This window comes from Marmota marmota, unplaced genomic scaffold (genome assembly GCF_001458135.2).
Source record: "Marmota marmota marmota unplaced genomic scaffold, marMar, whole genome shotgun sequence".
Classification (NCBI taxonomy): domain Eukaryota; kingdom Metazoa; phylum Chordata; class Mammalia; order Rodentia; family Sciuridae; genus Marmota; species Marmota marmota.
In genome coordinates this window covers 3,003,190-3,027,099 of record NW_025999968.1, presented here as the reverse complement: position 1 = coordinate 3,027,099, position 23,910 = coordinate 3,003,190, and positions in this window count along the sequence as shown.

Here is a 23,910-nt window from a genome sequence, read left to right as displayed (position 1 = left end):
TTTTTGATCAGAAACACAATCAACCATAGAATTTTAAAGGACAGGGGTAAATGATAAACTGTCCCAGAGGAATTTTCATTATGAAAAATTGCATCTGATGTGTAATCCACAGAGTCTGGAGATTACCAAGAAAGTAACACGAACACACAGCACTCAGGTCATTCTTCAGTCATGCTCTGTAGGGAAGGCTCCATTATCTCACAAGCCATACATTAGGTTCAGAATATAAATCGTACTTAAAAAAAAAAAAAGCTAAATATGTGGAACAAGCAGACTGGTGGAGAGAAAGGAAAGAGAAAAAGACTATCTTTCTCCAGCTTGATGCTAATACTTTGTGATGGGGTGGACAGGTGTGTGTGTGTGTGATTTTCATAACTGAGGAATAGCTTTACAATTCTTAGCAAGAGTAAAGCCATTCTCTTTGGTTTATTGAAGGATTTTAGAGAAGTGGGATTATATAATACCCCCAATAATTCCTGTTCCCTTCACCTTTGCTAAATTTCCGTAGCATGTGTTGATCAATATTGTGAAGTGTTGTGAGTGGAGAGGATTTCAGGGATGGAGAATGAGGTTCAAAACCTTTTGTAAGACTCTGAAGAAATGCATTACCTCCTCCCTCCAAAATTGTTATTCCCATGACACTCTTTTAGCTACTGAACCACCCTATCCAGGAAAAAAAAGGATGTGTCTAGACAGCTCTACCAGGTGGTTCTATTGTAGGAATAAATCTCAATAGCCTCCAGCTGGGAGAGGGACCCAGGCCAGCTCTCAGCTGTCTGAAGAATTCTGAAGGGAAAAGCCAAGTGTACCTGCCCACCCCCAGAGTCTCTGCAAGGCTTCAGAGGCCTTCAGAACTTCTGTGGGGGGCCATAGGGAAACTGGCCATAACAAAAAAAAAATACAAAATAAAAATGCATCTGATACCTTCACCACAACCAGGGAAAAATTCAAGTCAGACAGAATCATTACCTACATTGACCAACTTAGGTGTACCCCAACAACAGGTTTTCACTATGCAGAACCAGGGACTAGGGAACATTTCTTTTGTTTTACTGAATATCTGGCATTGCAAGTGAGCAAGCCCTGCAAGTAAATAGAGCAAGGCACTCAGTATGTATTTTGACCATCTAAGATCAAGGGTGCAGCACTGACACCAAGGACTTCAAGGGATTGTAGGTAGAATTGGGAGTGGGGATACTCCAGGTTAGATATTTTTTCAGGCTCTGTGCTAAACATAATTGCAATGCTTCCTGGTGGGATGCAGTATAGTTTAGGAATACACAGAAAACAGCCACTGCTCTCATGCATGTATGTAATATCTCCTATAGCCCTCTTCCAGACACAAGAAATTGCTTCCACTACATCCCCAGCTGCTGAACAGAAGAGTGAGAGGAAGCCTTTGTGCTATCTATACCATATTACCATTGGATATTTCCCAATTTACCATTTCTGGAAAGCTTATCTCTGTGTGGAGTACTATTAGAACTTTTGAGAAAAAACTTGAAAAGCAACCATTGCCAAAATCAGAAAGCAGATTTTGATGTATGAACAAGACATGCCAAGACCTGGTAAAAGAAAAGAGACTTTGAGATGGCTAAAATATGTTTAGAAATGAATTCAAAGATGGATGGAATCCTGTGGCAATTGCTAGTAAAAGCAAGCACAGGTGAACATATTTTGAGTGTTCTCACATTCAGCTACCTGATTATAGACAGGTCCCCCTCCTCACTGAGACTCACTGTGCTTGTCCTTATATCAAATGAGGATAATGGTAATATTTGTCCAACTTACTTCATAGTTATTATGAGACTTGAACAAGATCTTATGAAAACCCTTGACAAACCATAAAGTAGTATGCAAAATTATCAATATCTCTTTGGTGTTAGTTTACACAGGAACATATGTTAATTTGTCTTCCTTAAAATACAACCATTGACAGGAGAGACCGTCTTTTTATGTCATCTATGAAGAACTGCAATTGAGGATAATCATCCAAAGGGAAGGGACCATGTGTTTATAAACAATTTGTGACCATCAGAAGAGGTTTTCCACTACATCCTTAATAACAAATTTAAGAGTTTGTAAAAATAACACTTACTCTAACAATATAAACAAAAGTATTCCCCAATGTATTCATTTATGGTCTTTTGTCAATCACATTATCCATACCTTCTGAGTTGCTCAGTGTTCTCAAGTTATTCTATGACACAGGGTCAGGGTTGTATATGACCATGAAGGGTAGATATATCAGAGCCTCACAAAATGGAAGACAACATAACCATTTTGTCTCTCCTTTTGCTGTTTTTGTTGAGACTGTTGTAGCTTCTTTAGACAATTTTGACTATACATTGAGTTTTAACTTTCTTGTTACCTCCTCCTCTGAACTTTCCCTAATTTTTCCTAAATAAGAATTCATCTTGCTTGTTTCTGAATTGCCTTGTCACTTTGTCTCACCCCACCCCATCCTGCCCTGTGGCACTAAACTCAATCAGATATTAACTCATCTTTAGGAGCTGAGATTCTGATGTGCTTTTTTGTCTTTTACCTGCTTTTGGTTTAATTCATAGTAGTTGCTCAATAATTATTGATTACTATGTAAGTGAATATGTAAAGACAAATATAAATGCATGTGTTCTTTGATTTCCCTGCAACACAGGGAACCATGTGTAGCTAGAATTCAGGAGATAAGTGCTAAGAGCCTACAAATGGCTGGCTCTGCCACAGCCAGTTCTTATTATAGAGTCCTGGTCTGGAAAGGGTGGGGGACGGGGGACAATGAGGATTCAATGCCTACCACTTCAAACTCCCAAGCTCTGAATACGTGTGAACGGGAGAGAAGGGAAGGTAAAATCATGCATGTGTAGCATAAATTTCTGCTCTTCCAGGTTCTCCAGCATCTTGAAAAGTTAAATATTTAGATGTCTGACATTCTCATTTCTTGGCAAAAGGATTTAAGATTTTGTTCTCCTTTTCTTTTGCTCTCCATTTTGTGTTAGCTCTACAGATTCTTCCTTTGTTGTGTGTGGTGGCTGCTGCCTTCCTTATAGGAAACTTTTTGCTTTGATTAATTATTGAGCCCTTAGTGCTGAGGTTCTCCACCCTCTGGTTTCATTACCAAGGTCTTGCAGCCTGACTGCTCTGCTGGCCCTGATGCAGGGCTTGACAGATGCTCCATCCTCAGATTTCATGTGCTCATAACAAGCAGTTTTTCCAGTGAATGTTTTAGATGGATATGGCTGGTACAGGGTTTTTTTTACATATTTACTAGAATCAGAAGCATTAAAACATCAGTCTCGTGCATGTGTGTGTGTGTGTGTGTGTGTGTTTAACCCAGAAGGAGATCTGGTATACATGCTCAGAATTCATCATAGTACAGTAGACAGCAACACTGGAGCTTGGATTTTCTTTAACATTTTTGTTCAACGTTTTGTTTTTGTTTTTGTTTTCCCCCATTTTAATGATACTTGTCAAACTTGTGACTATTTTACATTTGGAAGACAGAATGGCTTTCAATCTAGTTTTCATACTGCTTATCACCAATTATTTGTATCTACCAATTTGTTCTTTAGGATTTTCTAGAGCTGTTCAGCTGTACAATGTAACTCCCCTCTTCTGTGACTAAAAGAAGTAAAATTCCCTTCTGTAATTTTCAAATCACCAAACATTATCATTATTCTTATTGACAGCCTTATATACATTTGCTTCCATCCATGTTTTCGACCCCATTCCTAAGGAAAACTTCTGCATACCGAGAAAGTTATATTTCAGGGGACAATAGAGAGAATTTGGTGAGGTAGTGATAGCTGGAAGCAGGTGGGTTTTTGATGGGTCTTCTTCATGATATTTCTAAAATAAATAAATAAATAAAACAGCATAAACCGACAACATCAACTTATTCAAGTGAATCAGTTACTTGCTTAAATGCCCTCATTCGTTTTATTTCTGAACAAACATGAATTGCTTAACCTCTCTTTTCTTCCCTGGACTCTGCATCCCTCTCTGGAAATCTCACTGAATATTACAGAGGCTCACACTCCACCAATTCAGTGGAGCGTTCAGTGACATGCTCTCTCCCGCTACAGGGCTCCTGCAGAACTCCTCTCAAACCCATGAACTATTACAAAATTAAATTGAGGTTTGGGGTTCCACTACCAATGAATTACACAGGCTGCAAAGAAGCCTCTTTACTTCTCTCAGTATCTATAAAATAAGGATAATTAGTTTCCATTGTCCTCCCTCACAAGGATACCTCGGAAATTAATGACCTAATATCTCTGATTTTCCTCACCCCTGTGGCACAAAGGTATGAACAAAGTACAAAGAATAACTGTGACCATTTTGTTTCTGAAGCCCTGACTTTTTCTTTTCTTTCTTTTTTTTCCTTCTTCTCCTTCTTCTTCCTTTTTTTTCCATCTGTCTAAAATGAAAATCTAGTTAATTCTACTGACAAGGAATAGAGTGCTTCTGTCTGCCATGGCCTGATTCATGCCAGAGACAATTTCAGTGGGAAGAAATTAACCACAAACTCTTACTCACCCACAAACAGTTCTTCCTGCTTCTCCTATTCATCTTCCTTTTATCATGGTTGATACTGAAAAGACTAGAGAATTGCATTATGCTAGGTTTTCTACACATATGCTTTTTTCTCTCCATTGTTTTTAAAGCTCATTGTACCAGAGGATACAGCTGACAACAGCAGGCCAGGCAAGCTGGATGGGGCAAATCCTCCTGGAGTCCGGTGGCAGTATGAAAGGCATGACAGGCATGGGCAGAGCAGACACAGAATCATATGCAAAGTCAGATGGCGTCCAACTCGACTATGTGAAGTGGCAATCAAAAAGTCCAAGATTAATTCTGTGCCATCTGTAGATAACCATTTCATGAATTACTTGGTGGCCAGCCCAGTGGGGATGTTTCTGGCATTGCTCTTCAAATTTAGAAGCTAGGATGCTGGAAGATTCCATCAAATATGGAGGAATTTGCAAAAGAGCAATTGTAACAATTACGGGAATGAAGCATTTGTTAGTGAGGAAAGATTAAATAATTTCTAACGTATGCCTCACTGGTAGGTGTCTGCTTGTCTACTAGGTCATGTGACAGAGATGATCACATTCTACCAATAACTAAAGCATAAAGAGAAGAGGATGAATTTTTGTTGTTGTTGTTAAAAGTCCTGGGAGAGAATAGTATTTTTTTAAAAAAAGGGAAGTTGGCAAAAAGTGGGCATTTGACTAGAGATGGTAGCCACCTTCCTAATTGCTCTTGGAACAATTTCTTAAATGCTCGCAAATAGCACTGACATAAGAATGAAAATGAGAGCTTTTTAGAAATTAACAAGATTGCAAATTAACTAAATTAGATTAGTAAATAACTGCAATTCTCATTGTTACTGTATCTTGTTAATGGCTGTTATATTGTTTCCCATGGCTTTTAATGAGTTCCATGGAATCTAAGTTATGACCAATGGGCCTAGGGAATGTCATACATTTTTTTCACAATTAAATGATTTGATACTGGAAGCACTGCCTTGGTCAGAAAATGAAACTCTTTCCCCAAATTCGGCAGGCAGATGTACAGTTTGGAGAAGTAGTGTGTGTCAAGTAGTTAAGCAGCTCCTAAAGTTTTCTCATCATATTTTCATAAATCCATTTGGTAAGGAAACAATGAGCCTTCATGAATCTAGATTTCCTACTCATGGCACCATATGTTTACATCAGGGTCCCTTGCCCCCAAGTCCCATTAAGGAAATGCTGTCCATCTCAGGCAGGGGTGATGCATCCAGGTCTATGTCAGAAGTAAAATGATCAGATTAGGAGAGATGTGATGCAATCAGTAAATTAATCCACCCATATGGATTAACTGGGTGGTAACTCTAGTCAGGAAGGTTGTGGCTGGAAGTGGGTCAGTGGAAGTGTACCTTGGGGGTTTATATTTTGTCCCTGGTGAGTGGAGCTTTCTCTCGGCTTCCAGTTTGCCATTTCCTGACCTGTTTTTCTCTGCCATGTCCTTCTACTATGATGTTCTGCCTCCCCTCAGGGAATAATTTATTTCAAGATCTTTGGCAATTCACCTGGGCTCTCAACACTAAACTCCTTATCAGTAAATTCACAAATTGTTTCATTGTAGTACAACAACTTCCTAAAGGCTGCAATAAATTACGTAGCACAATGCCTCCACATATTAGATGCTCACTAAATTTAATTACTTTTCTTCCTGGATCTTCCAGACTCATTCTGCTTCTGAAATAACTCATCAAATGTATATATTGTGTTGCTATAGGTAATGAAGGAGAATTACCAAATAACACCTATATTAACTGGTGCAATTTGTTTGTCCTGGAAAACAGATCATTATACACTCGTTTCCTGGGTTCAGGTAAGCCATTTGACTTACGTGGGTCTCAATTTCTTCATTCAACATAATTAATCTACGATTCTTAATTGCCCTTTTAAAATCTGTTTTGTTATCTTATAAGTTACTTCATCAGATGGACAGTAATGCTCTTTAATTTTTATGTATTGTCTTTGCAGAATTGTGCATTGATTGTTTAAAAATATTGTGTTTTTAAATTTACTTTTGCCAACGACACAGTACAAACATTCCTACAATTAAACAATTCTTTTTTGTAATGCACACTTGTTTACAAAGTACTCATAAATATGTATTTAGAATGCCTTCGCTCTTTTGTATCAGATATTCTTTATATGTACATATTTATTGCAAAATTAAAGGGGTCTCACAAAAGAATCAATCTTCAAAGATTCATATAAATGAAAGGGCAAAGCAATGAGTATAATCCAAAATATATATTTCAAACAACTGACATTTGGCGTAGAATTTGTTTATATGTTTGTACACAGTTGCCCTCTATGTGCTGGCATTGCATTTCAAACAAAAAGTGAAGCCACTTTAAAAGCTGTCCCAAAAATGAGGTGATTTTCCTGCACTACATATTCTACCTGTAGACCATTTCATTCTTGATGACAAACCATACATCCCTCCACAATCTGCTCTGACAAATGCTACCACCCAGTTTTCCCTGAGATCTATGGTATTATCTTTATGTAAAAGATTAGGAATTATTTATTCAATATCACAAATGTACATATAATTATTAGCCTACATTGTATCTAGTATGTAGTTGGACACAGTATAAAAGTTGATCCACAGAAAACAGATTGAAGGTAAAACAACTCTTGAAGCAGATTTGTTAGAGAAGGGGAACAAAAAAGTTCAACTGGCCACCCTAGAAGGCAGTGTGGAATTCCTCAGAAACTTGGAATGGAACTATTGAACCTGTTATCCCACTCCTTGGTTTATACCCAAAGGACTTAAAATCAGCATACTACAGTGACACGGCCACATTAATGTTTATAAAGGCTCAATTCACAATAGCTAAATATGGAACCAACCTAGATGCCTTTCAACATATGAATAGAAAAAGAAAATGTGATATATATATATATACACAGACACACACACACACACACACACACACACACACAATGGAATAGTATTCAGCCTTAAAGAAGAATGAATTATTGCATTTGCAGGTAAATGGAGCTGGAGAATGTCATGCTAAGGGAAATCAGCCAATCCCCTCCCAAACCAAAGGTTGAATGTTTTCTCTGATATGTAGATGTTGATCTTTATGGGGGTAGGGGCTAGAAAAGAATGGAGGAAATTTGGATTGGGCAGAAGGGAGTGAGGGGAAGGGAGGGGAAGCAGGATGGGAAGGATGGTGGAATGAGACAGACATTATTATCCTTTGTATATGTATAATGGCAGGACCAGTGTGATCTGCATGGTGTACAGCCAGAGGAATGAGAAGTTGTGCTCTATTTGTATACAATGTGTCAAAATGCATTCTGTTGTTGTGCATAACTAATTAGAACAAATTAAAAAACAATAAAGCCAAGTTAAAAAAAACAAGGAGGTTCAGTTTAGAGAGAAAGAACTTCACCTGGCCTTTTGATGCACTGGAAATCAGGAGATAGAAGTCGATCAGATTGCCAGGGAAGAGACGGTAGTACAGGCTACAAGTAGAAAGTAATTAGAACAGGGGATGCACAAACATGTTAATAAACAGAAATAATGAATGATATAAACCTTAAAATAATGTGCTTACCAGCTGAGCATAAATTCAACAGATATGTATTGAATTTCTATTATATGCAAAATACTATATCAGCTATGTCCCTTCCAAAAGCAGGATCAGAGAGCTCAGGGGGCCAGGATCTTAACCTCAGTTTGATACAACTTTCAGCTTCTTGTGAACTTCAGATCAAGTAATGAATTAATTTGCATACTCCTTTTTTACCTAGACCTTCCTACCTCATTATTAAAAAAATAAAATAAAATTTTCCTAACCATAAATACTAGCTTGAGAATGTGTTAAGGACAAGTGAGATTTTGACAGCAAAAATGTTTTAAATCCTTGATGCACATACAAATATTTTATCAAGATTACATCAGCATTGTTGGCTTTTGGTAGACATAGTATTTTTCTTAACAAAACTTATTTGCCAATTTAATTCTTTGGTCAATATTCTATACTATCTTTTAAACAATTTCCATTTTTAAATTTTCATTTTCACTTTGTTAAAATTGTCTTTATTTTGATCAATGCTTTTTTTTCTGTGTAAATTGTATAATGAATAATTGAAAGACCAAGGTCTTTTGTTCATATTGAGTTTCATCAATTATAGCTTCTGCATTTTATTTGTAGGATTTTATGTTTGTATGTGTGTTTATTAATTCTACCAAATCCAATTTGGGGGGTCATTTTGCAGATGGAGATTTTTTGTCAAAAGTGTTTTATTTTTCCATCAATTTTTTTAGTCAATAACAGAGGCTATTGTGTAGTTTAGCAGCTCTCAGTCATATTTTCTTCCAGTTGTTTCTGCTATGTCTAATTTTCTTTGGGTCAATTTTTGCAGTTCTCATGAGATATTATTCTTGAGTCAGTTTTCAACTATAACAAACTACCATGTGCAATTTTATTTTACATTATTTTTCCAAGTCTAATTTTTTGGGGGTCAGTTGTTTCACTTCTCAAATTTATCAACATGTGTTTTTTTTTTATATATATATAATAAGCATAGAACTAAGTTACACTATATAGTCCAAATATCCTTAGGATCAATGCAATGGATTCAAGACTTTCTCTTTTCAGTTGAAGATGTAGAAAACAAATTAGATGACAGCAATAATTGTACAAATGACCTATTATACCCTAGTATAATAAGAACAGCTGAAGATATATTTGAAAATAAGGAAAATTTCAAGTCACATGCATAGACTCTGAAAATCTTTGTCTTTCAAAGGGTAAGGTATTCAGTGTTTCCTAACTCATTTGCCATTTCTCAGTGCCTATTCAGATCTGTCCAATAGAAACTAAATACATTTTAAACACTCATCTAAACTATCTCTCCCCTGCCATCACCAAATTCAGGGAAATTCATGTTGTAGTAAAATACCAGGATCCTCAAAGAAAGGCTGAGACTCAGGAGATGTGGACTAAAGAATAAAACACACCTAATTAAAGATGACAGGTTGGGCACAGATTTACTTATACTTCTATTCAAAACTTCAGAACACTGATAAAAGGGGGAAATAAAGAATTTTTACAGGTATATAGGGGAAAAAAAAAGGACAGACCAAGAATGTAATAAAACACTGGAAACTGTGAAGCAGAACAACTGGCGATGCTTGATATAAACAGGGATGAGAAAACTGAATTCCAAACCGAAAGAGTAAAAAGCTAAGAGACACCAAAGTTGCCCTGTAGAAATAGCTCTCTCTTCAAGGACTTGGGTGTTTGTAGTATCTGGGCTCACTGGAATTGAGGTAAAAGTGGAGAGCTGAAACAGGAGGATTTTTTCTTTCTTTTTTTTTAGTTTACAAATTGTATACATATTTTTTTTATTAGTTCATTATAGTTTTACACAATTGTGGGTTCATTTTGACATACTCATGAATGCATGCATCATAATTGGCTCCATTATGCATATATCAGAATTTGTTCCAATCCCCAGTACTATCCCTTTACAGCTTTTTTTTTTTTATTATAGTAACCTGTGGATGTTTTTAAGTATTTGAGAAGTGGTTAGACATTCCAATTCTCTCCCTGATTATGCTACAGAGTGCTCTTCCCTTCCTACCCTTCTAAAAATAAACATGTGGTTCCGGGCACAGTGGTGCACACCTGTAATCCCAGCTACTTGGGAGGCTAAGGCAGTAGGATCACAAGTTCAAACCCAGCCTCAGCACAGCACTTCAGGGGGATCCTAAGCAACTCAGTAAAACTCTTTTGTCTCTAAAACATATATATATGGCTTATTCTCTGGAGAGAATAAAATCAAGGACCTGCATGTAGAAGATATTCTACTGTCATAAGTCCTTCCTCTTTTTCTGTGAGATGTGACAATGTGTGGGCATGGTCACATATATTTTTTCAGATGATTTCATGAGGCCCCCAAGCATGGAGGTACATCGTGTTCCCTATAGGTAGAGTCAACCACACTGCCCAAAGGTGTTGGCACAAAGCTCCAGCCTGATAGCAATGGGCACATAGAGCAACTCATCCTGCTGTATCCATCCTTCATTCTGAAAGATGCCATTCATTTTAGATATAAATTGATAACCAACCCACACAGACCTGCTGTTGCTGTGATACTGACACTGTAAATTATTTACTGCATTTTAGGGAATTTGTCATAGAAATGAAGTTGGAGAAGAATGCATACACAAACAAATATTCCCATATGTTAGGAAGCTACTATTATAATAGTGTTCTTCCCCCTCAAACACAATCTGCAACAGGTTAAGAGCCATGCAATGAGGCATGAAAGCAAATACTGAACGCACTTCTAACACCCACAGTTTTTCATCTGCTCAGCCCAAAGATTTGAGAAGTTTTCATTAGGTACAGCTCTAGGTGCAACTGAGAATCTGAATGTTTTCTGAATATATCATCATCCAGGAGCCTACTAAAATAGCCATAATTCTCTCACACCTGTCTATCCCAGATTCACCACAGCATGTTCAATGTAACCTAATGGGTATTAACTTTGCCCCCAGACACTTTTATTTATTGTTACTAACTGGGACAATACGTTCAGGTCAATATCTGCGACAGTTCAATCTGATTTTGAACCTAGATAAAACATCTCATCTCTCCCTCCCTCTCCTTTTTTTCAGAAACAGTATAAATTACTGGCATTAGCAATGATAGCAAACAGAAATTCCCAATAGCACAGGTATATTTGGGTTGCAGTGAGAGTCAGATTTAATCTTTGTGTTAGTGCTCTAATTATGAAGCCCAGACTGTGCACCAACACTGGCAACAACACTTGGAGTGTTCGATTTCCCAGTATGATTCTCCCATGGGCTTTACATGGCTTTACACTATTAACTGGTGCCTGAAAGTGTAGTATGGGCATGATATGACCACCATTTATCCACCCCAACAGTCATATCCTGTGACCTGAATGTGATACCAGAGAGTAAAGATGATACATTGCATGTGGCATTCTGGAATGTGTGCTCGGGTCACATTCAGATTGTACATCCACTTACTAAATAGATCTTAAACAAGCTGCATGACCTTCCTAAGCCTAAGTTTCCCTTCAAAATGGGAAAAGGTAATATTTACCTCATGGAGTTAGTATGAAGAATCAATGAAATCATTGAGATTTGCATTTATATAAAATCTCCAAAGAAACTGTTTCAGAAACATAGAGTAGGTGCTTAAGACCTATTACTTATTGGTGTTGGAGAATAGCTTTGAACATTTTAGGTTGAGCTATTAAAGAATTACTAGGCAGGAGTACAGGTAGATTCAAAATAATAGAGACCTTCCGTTTAAACTTAGAGAAGAACAACAATAACAAAAGAGAATGTATTCAAAAGACTTGTCCTCTTCTTAATTCCATGGACAAAGGGGTCCCTTAGGAAAGTGGCTCTCACTGATCTTGTTGCCATATAAGCCAAGTTGTAGACAAAAACTTCTCCTTTAAATGTGACCTTTCATCAGAAGCTGTGCCAAGTCAGTGGCAGCTCCCTGGCAGAAAGTGTCTCACTAGCTCCATTTTCATCTTTCAGTGTCAAGTTCATTTTAAGAATCAACCTTTGGAGACTCTTCTAGGGGACACTTACCATCTACACTAAAGGCTGCCTTTGTAAAGTATTGTGTGTATGTTTTTTTTTTGTTTTTTTTTTTTTTGAGAATTCTTTTCAAGTTCTCCTGGAGATGTGGCACCTTTGAAGCTGACCCAAGACAGAGCCAGAGATTCAATGTGATACAGAACTTCTCTTCGTCCACTATTACCCTCTGGCCCCTTGAGCTTTGACAAAAGAAACAGAAAGAGAATGAGAATATGACGAAGATAAAAGAGGACCTCCTATTAAGAAGTCAGGAATTGATTTTTTTTTCTTTTACTGGAAAGCCATTATGGAACGTGAGGGCAGAGGAATTACTGACTCCCTTTAATACTAAGATGTTGCCCTCAGAACTTTATCACCGAAACCAGCATTGATGGATTGAGCAGATTGTTGCACAGAGTCAGGAGCAATGGATTCAGAAGTGGGGCATACTATTATAGGTAAATATAGGAAGGAATTCATAAATTTGGCTGGAAAACGGACATAGAGAATTGGAATAGTTTGGAGAAATGAGAAGATATCCAAATGTCTCACATTTGTGAGATAGTGGACATTCATTCCCTGAGATCTAAAAGTCAATGGCTAAAAGAAATACCCAGAGCAGTGTTAAAGCTAAATTTTGGGGAACACAATACATACACATTGGAAGAAGGAACTCTTTAAGAAAATGAATTCAGTATTAGGAAGATAACTTTACAAAGAATGTCCAGGAACTAGGGAGGGACATGGAAATGAAGGGCTTATGTTGAAGCAAGAACAAAGATCAGGTAGTTAGTGTAGATAAATGAATCAGGATGGGTCAGGAAGATGGGAGCTAAACAGGGTTGGGAAGATAGAAGAAGGTTCAAAGGGGAATGGAATGTTAATACCTTCCAGACACTTCCCCCTCACTCATGGCCAAAGTCACCTGCTTCTGAGGTATTGGAATGCTATTACCTTCAGGACACTTCCCCCTCCCCTAAACAAAAAGTCACCAGTCTCTGGGGAGATTGTCCCTCCCAACAGGGAATTATTAATGAATATTCCCTGGGAGACTCCCCCTGAATTACCTCTCTCCAACCTTTTCACCCCGTGGGTGGGATAAAGGGATGGGACACAGCAATAAGAAACTTGGAAATTACAAAAAGGACAAGTTTCACCCCCTCCCATGGACACCCAGCTCTGTGTCCCCTTCTGTTTAAATAAAACTTGTTTTCTACAATTGCCTGGGTGTTTCCAAGGTGTTTAATCTTCACATCTGGGGAAGCAGCTTATTGTCACCAGTAACAACATCTCATTAGCTTCACAATGAATCTATGTCTGAGGAAGGGTTAATCATAATGAGCTATTTTGCTATTTAAATGCTTTCTTTGGGCACCACCTCATTATATCTTTCTATACCCACCTTGCTTGGACTGGTAGATTGACAAGGAAAATACTAACAAATCTGGATTAATAGATTTGCAATGGGAAGTTTGGTATGGCAAGATTTTAGTTTTCTCTCTCATTTATTTTGCCACATTGAATGACATATTGAAAAGGCAATTTTGATTATAAAAATAACATAATTTTTACAAAATAAGTTTGAAGAATAAAGTGATATAATGGCTATTTACCAGAATTATACTATTGTATTTCCTTCTAGTCTTTATCAAAGACATGAGTGTGTATGGGGTGTGTATGTTGCCAAAAGTTTGGTCCTTGTCCCCAGTGCCAATCCAATAATGAGGACACAGTTTTGAGAAAAAGGAAAAAGAAGGTTTATTGCTTTGGTGGCAAAGGAGAAACAGGTGTCTTGTGTCCCAGTGGCTATTTCTACTTCCAATCAGTAGAAATAGGGGGTTTGTTTGGAATAGTAATTCACTTGTTAATTTGAGAGACTGTCATTTCTGAGATCTTCTTGTATATCCCCAAAGTCTCGATTACTTCATTTCTAAAGTGGGTGTGTACTTAAGGAAAGATAAAACTGCCTAGGATGGAGAAGAAAAGTAATTCTATCTCCCCTGATATTAGGGAAAGCGAGAGATTAGGGAGGAGCAGGGAGGAAGAAAGAGACAGAATCATGTCCATTTTAAAAATAAATTGCAGTGGCAGAACAGCAAGGGCTATATTCAAACTATAAAGTAGACCCCCTGTTACATGTATATGTGTTAGGCAGCTCTTTGTTGCTGTGGCCAAAGAACCTGAGATGAACAACTTAGAGGTAGAAGGATTTATTTTGGCTCATTACTTTAGAGGATTCAGTCCAAGGTTGGACAGCTCCAAGGCAAAAAATGGTGTGGTTCAAAGTCCTGGTAGAAGAAAGCTGCTCTCAAGGCAGCCAGGGAAGGAGGAAAGAAAAAGAGGCCAGAAGATAAACCCTTTCAGGACACACCCCCAATGACTTACTTCTTCTAACTAGGTCCCACCTCCCAGGAGTCCATTCAGCTACTAATGGATTAATCCATCTGATGATAATTGATCCTCTGATGATATCATAGCCCTCCATCATCCAATCATTGCCTGACAGTTTTACTTTGGAACCTCGTTGAGTTGGGGACCATGTTTTCAATGCATGAACTTTGGGGGAACATTCCATATCCAAACCGTAACATTTCATGTAAGTGCGTGTGTATACGTGCATTTGTGTGTTTAAACTAAACTATACAAATTATATTTGTAACATAGTCCCTCTATCAGATATCACTTCATTCTTATGAAGATTGGGGGCTTAACTTTTCTTCTTTTCTTTTTTCTCTTTATTTACATATTTATTTATCTTTGATGGTCTGGGAAAGATGTTCTATATTCAAGATCAATGTTAAAGTTTTGGGTTTCAATACAGAAATAACTCAGTTTTCAAATTTGAGGCATCAAATTGCTGTGAATGAAAGAACTACATTTAGATGTATATGCTGAAAACCTTAACATAAATTAACTCCCTAAAACTGGATTGCTACAGAAGAAAAACTTTCCCCCGAGACCCAGGAGATCCCCAAGTAGATTAGTGGACAACTTCTGGAATGGGGTCCTATAATCTATAATTCCCACTCCTGTCATTTATCATCTCTCATTTAAAGGCTGTAGTGAGAGGGACTGCATTTTACATTTTAGAAAAGCATTTTAATATACCCAAACAAATACTTCAGAAACAGTAAAAGCTTTTTTGGGTGGTTGCCATACTGCCGTTCTCCACATAATATATTTCAGAGATAATATTAAGTCTTTATTTTGTGTGTATATTTATATGGCAAGTAAAAAAAAAAAAACCAAGGTTATAGATTATCTTTTTACAGTACATGAATTCCACTGACTTCTTTTTCTAATTTCTTTTTTAAAGTGCAAGTATCTCAGAGCTGTAACTTTTTTAGAAGCAGAGTGATGTGGCAAAGAGAGTATGCATCATGTGTAAGGAAACTGAGACTCTTGTCCCAATTTTCCATTGCTAGCCTTCTGTTTTCTTTCTTTCTTTCTTTTCATTTTTGTAAAAGAAGACTATTCTTATATAAGTTGAAGATTTCTTTCTTCCTTAACATTCTCTGATTTTTGGATAGGTTCACTCTTTTGCCCTTTTCTTGATGATTTTAAAATGCTATCTTATCATTAGGTTATAGTGCTTTTCTTCATGTAGAGTCACCATTCCTGAATTCAGTGTCTCTTTCAGCTCAGCTGATAGGGTACTTCAAAGGGCAGTAGCAAATATCCATAGCCTTTGTTATCCTAAAGCCAAGCCATATTTCTGCAAGGGAAGTTTCTGTTCTCCAAAAAATCCTGAGAATTTTATTTTACTAGTTACACATGACAGTACAACGATCTTGAGATATTATACATTTGAATCAAATGGGGTATAATTTCTCATTTTTCTGTGTGTACAGGTTGCAGAATCACATTGGTTATACAGTCACGTATATACATACAGTAATACTAGTGTCTATCCTGAGCATTTTTGATAGCAATGCAGACACGAAAGTCAACATTCATTCATTCAATACTTCTGTATTTTGGGCACTTATTATTTGCCAAGAACTACTGGAGGCACTAGTGAAAAATATAGGCAAATCTTTTCTTTTCAAATGATGTCCAGTGATAAAAAGAAGATGTTGATTAAATCACATAAATAAAGTGTCAATTGCAAGTAATGATGAGTACAGTATATGGTGTTATGAAAACCTATAAGTATTTCAGGAACTGAAATTGATTTCTATGCATGTATGAGTATATCAGGATGAACTCGAATATTATATATAGCCATAAAGCTCTAATAAAAAACAAAAGTACAAATATAACTTGACCCATTCTGGCAGGTAAAAGAAGCCTTCCCAAGAACTTGATGCTTACCCCAGGAACTAAACGGTGTCTTAGAGTGAAGAGCAACAACAAGAAGGAGGAGAATCCAGGAGATATATTACGTCAAATGTCCTGTGATAGCATCAAGGACTTGAGTACACAGAGTTAAAGAACATGAATGTAGCTGGATCCCAGAAAGGAAAGAAGAATTTGACAGGAGATGAGGTTGGAGACATTGGTAGTAGTCTTACTATGTAAGACACTTCTGTCCCAATTACAAAGTTTCACCTTTATATTCTAAGAGCCAATGACAATTATGGATGAGCCCATAGTAACTTGATTGCATTAGCTTGTCAATAACCTTTCTCCGGAGAAAGGAAAAAGAGAAGGCAAATTCCTTTTGAGTGGGACTATATGGAGAATTAAACAGTGGTTTAATAGCTTTATTGTTATTCTGGATTCTACTCTGGAATGATAACCTAACTTTTCTTTAAAGTCTCATTTCTGTAGCGTATGTTGTGGGACTTACAGGAACAGTACCTGGGGACATAGAGAGCTCTCGTTCTCTTGTTCATTTCTGCATTATTTATGTTGTTGAAATGAGCATAGATATTTGAAGGACAGTATTAGGTTCCACGGGATTACCGGAGAGAAGACTTGCACCTCTGCCAGATGAGAAGCAGCATAGCTGTATGTTCTCTGGGAACAAATCTTTGATAAGATTGACAGGTCCTTGCCAATACGTCCAACAGAGGAAAAGGAGAACTCCCACATTTTTCTGGTAATTCTTCCTGGGCCCTTGTGATAGTTTCATATATGCTTCCATTTTTAATTAAATACATGCATTTTTTAATTGAAAAGCTGCACAATTTTTAAGAGAGATTCTCTTTTCTGCAGAATAACACCTCAAAGTCATTTAACCCATGATTGCTGTCCATACTGAGCAGCAGGAAGCCTACAACCATTCTGGCCTAGAATGCCCCTCTAATCTTGAAGCACAGTAGGGAATACTATGTAGAATACCCAGCATCACCTTCCTATAACTCTGCCATTGAGGTGATTCTAGCTGAGTGCAAGAGGAGGGCTGCAGAATGGCCAAAACAATCCTTAGTGAGAAAAAATGAATCAGGAGGCATCACAATACCAGACCTTAAATTATACTACAGACCTATAAATAACAAAACTACATGGTACTTGCCCCCAAACAGGCAAGACCACCAATGGAACAGAAGACACAGAAACATATAAATACAGACATCTCATACTAGACAAAGGCTCCAAAAACATACATTGAAGAAAAGATAGCCACTTCAACAAATGGTGCTGGGAAAACTGGAAATCTATGTATACTAGAATGAAATTAAACCCCTATTTCTCATCTTGAACAAAACTCAAAGTGTATCAAAGACCTAGGCATTAGACCAGAGAGCTGTATATACTGGAAGAAAGCGTAGGCCCAATAATCCAACATGTCAGCTTAGGAACTTACTTCCACAACAAGACTCCTAAAGCACAAGAAGTAAAATAAAATCAATCAATAAATAGGATGGTATTGAACTAAAACATTTTTTCCCAGAAAAGGAAAAAGTCAAGAGCATGAAGAGAGAACCTACAGAATGGGAGAATATCTTTGCCACCTGTACCTAAGATAAGGCACTAATTTCCAGGATGTACGAATAACTCAAAAAAAGCTTAACACACACACACACACACACACACACACACGCACACACACGCATGCATGCATGCGCTCACACACAGAGTCAAGAGATGGGCAAAGGAACTAAAAAAATACGTCTTAAAAGAAGAAATATGAATGGTCAACAAATATATGAAAAAATGTTCAACATCTGTAGCAATTAGAGAAATGCCACTCATGAAATTTCATTTCACTCAAACTAGAATGCTGGTTACCAAGAATACAAGTAACAATAAACTGGCAAGGATGTGAGGGAAAGGGTTCACTTATTGTTGGTGGGATTGCAAATTAGTGCAACCACTTTGGAAATCAGTATGAAGATTTCTCAAAAAACTAAGAATGGAACCACCACCATCTGACCAAGTTATCCCACTCCTCAGTGTATATCCAAATGAGTAAAATCACCATACGTCAGTGATGCAAACACATCAATGTTTGTAGCAGCAATTCACAGTAGCTAAGCTATGGAACCAACTTCAGTGTCCATCAATGGATAAATGGATAAAGAATTTGTGATATACACACACACACACACACACACACAATGGAATATTATCAGCCATAAAGAAGAATGATTTCATGATCTTCACAGGTAAATGGATGGATCTGAAGAAGATCCTGCTTAGTGAAATAATCCAATCCAATCCCCTAAACCAGAGATTGAAAGTTTACTCTGATATATGGAAGCTAACCCACAATAAGGGTTTGGGAGCAAGAATAGAAGTTCAGTAGATTAGACAAAGGGGAGTGAAGGGAAGGGAGTGGGGATAGAAATAAGAAGGACAATGGAATGAATCTATCATAACTTTCCTATGCATATATATGCATACACCACAGTGAGTCTCCACATCATGTACATCTACAAGACTGAAATCCTAATTAGAATAAGTTACATTCTATGCTTGTATAAATGTATCAAAATAGATTCTACTGTCATGTATGACTAAAAAGAACAAATTAGAAAATAAGAAATCAAGGAAAGAAGGAAGGAGGGAAGGAAAGAATGAAAGAAAGAGAGAGAGCGAGCGAGCGAGCGAGCTGCCTAGGATATAGCTTGATAGTTAACTCTTTAGTCTTTCCAATCATTTGTTTCCCAAGCCAACATCAACAGAGACTTTTTTTTAGGCAATTTTACATCATCATCAATTGTCTGATAATAAAAGTTATTAGACTAAGCATTCTGGCTCTGGTTAGTGAACAAAATGCAGGATTAAGATAGATTAGACTACCAGTAAATATGTGTAGAAAAGAACTGCATTTACTTTGCTCTGTGAGTAAGCCTATGTGTTGATTTGTCAAAGTTAGTAGCATTGGACTTGACAGTTGGGGGACAGGTGCAAAGACAGGAGCTAAGTTTGAGAAACATGAACATGGGCAGGGGAACAGGTAGAATGCTGTCATCTGAGTGCTATAAAACTACCTAGCCATGTGACTAACAAAAGTTTAAATTTTTTGTGCACCCCACAAGATGAGATACCCTAGTGAAACTGTTTCAAGTTAAAATAAGCCATATGGTAATGAATAAGAAGGTCAAGTAATTATCGGAATAACTTTAGACACATGCAGGGATTTCTACCCCTTTGGATGAGTGACAACAACAATAAAAATAGGAAAAATAAATGAAGGACTGGTTTTTCTGTGTGAGCATACATTTTATTTTCTTTTGATTAAAAGGACTTAGAATACAAAGAAGCATGTCACCAATGATACTAGAGCTTTTCATGCTTGCTTTTGTTATTCCTCCAAATCAGGTTAAATGTATCTTATTGATTTGCAGGTAGCCTAAACATTATATCCATCATTTATTTTCTCTTATTATTCTTTTCCCTCCTTGAAATTTTTATTAAAATGAGAATGGAATGGTTAGTGACTGTGATCATTAGCTTGCAGAGCCCGGCTTATGAAACAGATTGTTAGTGCCATAAACACAGGCCGAGGGATTCCATCATCCAGTCCCTGATGTGGCATGTCAATTCTCAGGGAATGGCTTATCCTAAAGAGTGTTTGCTGTTATTCATAAATATATAATGACAGTGATCCTTAAGCAAACTTCATCCAAATCACTCCATCCTGCAGTAGTAATGATTGTACACCCAGTAAAAAGCTGTGAGAGGCAGCTGTGCTACTCAGCTTATAACATCAGCCATTCTTCAAATACTTTGTTGCTAGGCCTCCGCAGCTAAAGGCTGGTCTAGCATAACACTGAATGACTGCTGCCGAATTTCCAAATTTTCAAGGTTAAATAAGAATATAAAGCAATGATATCAGACAAATAAGTACTGAAAATAAGACAGGTTTGACATTTGACAAACGTAATTTTCTCTCAGGATTTATAGAGGTTATTAAGAAAGCTAAGAAAATATAGTCAAAGGATACTCTATTTAGTTACCCCGTGGAACTAAAGATAAATGTGTGGAAATACATGTTGCATGCTAGTATAAAGATTCAATATGGTAATGATGGCATTTCTCTATAATTAACACAATCTCAAGATGATCCTAATTCTTATAATGGGGAATAGGCATGTAGGAAAGCCAAGATATTTATGAAAAATAATGATGAAGGAAAATTGACATTACTAAATATGAAAATGTTTTCAACTACAATATTACAAATGTAGCTTGTTCTGGCCCAGGTTATTGGAATAATAATGGAAAAGGCAAGTCACATATAGAAACTAATACCTAAGGGGATTGAGTATATGACAAAAAGTAAGAAAAAATTAATGGTACAATAAATATTGTTGGGATAACTGATTAGTGGTTTTAAAAAGCAGCTGAATCTCTTTATCTTCCATGAAAATAAGGTTCAAGCCGAACAAAGAATTCATAAATATATAAACAGTACAAGAAAAGGATCATATAAGGACAGGAAAAAAAAATTGTTAAATACTTGAAGTGGAAAATTAAAACCAAGAAACTATAGAAAAATATATAAGTCAGTATAAAACTTAAAGCCCTGACACCTCTCAAATTATCATAAAAGAAGCCAAGAGAAATGATAACTGAGAAAACTATTTCTAGCCCACATGATACTCTTAGGGTTAGTACATTCAATATTAAAATAACATTATGGATAAAAATTTTATAACAGTTCAATGGGAAAGAGAAAAAACAGAAGCAAATAATTCACAGAAGCATAAGACAAAAATACTCAATTAACATAAGAAAATGTTTAAATTCATAATTAAAGAAATTAAAACTATACTGTTTATTTTTACACATAAAAATTGTAAATATTTAAAGTTTAACATTTCCTAATGCTGAAGATGAATACATTTAAAAACTAGATATACTCTTGCTGGGGTTCAAATTGATGTACTTTGTACAGTTAGTCATCAAAAATATCTATAAAAATATAAATCTGCATATCCTTGACCCAACAATTTAAAATTTTATCTATCCTACAAAGATACTCACCAATTTTGCAAAACGTGGATAAAGAAGCATATTGCAACATTCTTTGTAATAGTAAAACAAAATAAAACATGCCAAAAACAGAAACCCTAGAAACAACAGAAATTCATAAAAAGGAACATATTAAATCACTATCCAGTGATCAAAATGAATGAAAAACTCTTGTTATAATATTTTACTAATGTCCTAGCTACATTATTGTGTGAAAAAATATTATGCAACGGAGTACAGATTTATATCATTTCTGACTTTTCCCCCTAAAAATACGAATTTCATGTGAGGTTATACAGACATGTAAGAGCTAATGAACACTTCTTTTAGCTCATACAACAATATCCCTGTTCAGAAGTATTTGGGAACATGCAGTCACCTCCAGTTCACAAACTAAAATTTAAGGTCACCAAGTAATTCCCATTCCCATCTACCCAAATCTAACTTATTCAGCTTCAGGGACACCCTGCTGAAGTCTCTCACCTTTTCCAAGTATTTGCCTCCTTTAATGGTCACAGGAACAAATGAGACGATAAGCAAATAAACCAAACACATATGTATATAAGAAAACACAAATGTTACAGATCATTGGAGATTATGTAATAACACAGATGTCTAAACAATAGTGGTTAAGCAACTTGAGTTTGAAGTACTCAGGTAAATGGGTAAAAAGGAAATGAAATCTATCAATTCTGTCGATATATTAATCCTGTTGAGTCTTTCTGTGCAGCTCAGTTAATCCCTAAAAGTCAATTGTGTTCAAAGGTGGAAGATTCCAGGAGGGAAAGTACTTTGGAGCAACATGTGCTGGCATATATTTGCTTAGTGTTACAAGAATGAAAAGGACCATTTGAATTGAAGGAATTGAAGGGATTAGGAGTAAAGCTGTAGGGAAGTGAGTCCATTCTGCTATGCCCTTCATCACTTCAAGTGAGGAGAGTGGGATAAAGGGGATTTGACATGTCCTTGACAGGATGTTGCTGATTATCAACTCTGAGCTTTGTTTGTGCCTTTTGCCTATCTGATCTCCCCCAAGCAGCATAAATTTGTATAAACTCAGGCTCTGAAATGCAAAGTTTCTAATATTTACCAATTTTCTGCCTACTGATTTAGACAAGTTACTTAACCTTACAACTATGAAATGTGCCATAATCCACTCATCTATAAAATGTACAATAAGGTGATCTAGGGTTGTTGAAAATATGAAATGATATGAAAAATGTAAAATGCTTAGCTCAGTGCCTGGTACATAGTAAATACTGGGAAAATGCTATTCTTATCTTCTTACTTTCCAAACATCTGTTTAAAAATTGCTATCTAATGCACCACTTGTTTGATGTCTTTTCTTTTACTCCTATACTCAGCACTTACATGAATTAACTCTGGGTCATAACACTGGAGATGATGTTCACTCTGTTGCTTTGTGCTTCTAGGTGTCTTTCAGTTCTACCTATCCCCCATGACACTGTAACCATGCACAGGTTGCATACAGGCTCTGTTATTTCTCTCCTACCGGTGTCTAGTATGTGCCCACACACCAAACGCCCAATGAATGTTATTGCTTTAGCTCTCTGACAGCTGGAGAGATGCAAAACTTCCAGGTTGTAGTATTTATTGCCTGGATCATACAACTGAATAACCAGTTAACCAACCATCCAAGGAAGAAAATAACAGAGTGATTAGAACTTATGGTAACAGTTCCTGTGGGTCGATTTCAGAATTCACCTTCTCACTCAGTGTGTTTGGTTATTTCTCTAGGAGAGACACTCTGGGGCTGCGTGTCATAACTCCCTTTGAGTATCTGGGCTGCTGTACAAATGGGTGCAATTGGCAGGGAAGAAGCTGCTTACTTTCTCAAGCTTGGTAAATAAAAGACCAGGAGCTGAGTCATCTTTGCTGGAGGATATGTTACAAAACAATCATAGGTTGTTTGCAGGATAAAAACAAAGAATATCATTAGTTGAATGTTAAAGAAATTAACCTGTAAAGGGAAATAGATGAAAAAAATCACTGAATTAGGCCCATGGTTAATTTAATTTATACTCAGGATCAGTTAACAAAATAGACAAAATACTACTTTTCATTATGCAAAAAGCTGATTTTTTTTTTTAAGAAACTGTGACTGGTTCTAAATTACCATGTCAAGGAAATAAACAACAAAATTGGTTCATTTTTCTGTACTCGTTTTTTTTTTTTGTGTGCTTTATTCCCTCCATTGTTGACTTCAGAATATTTACATAGTGAGGGATTTCAAGAGGCCATCTGGTTGGAAGAGAAGGACTGGGAACTTCTGGGAGAAGTATACAAGTCCAGTAATTCCCAACTGCCTTATAGTTTCCTAGGCAGAGCAGGACTCTCTTTCTTTAAGGTGGTGTACATGTATGTATATATATA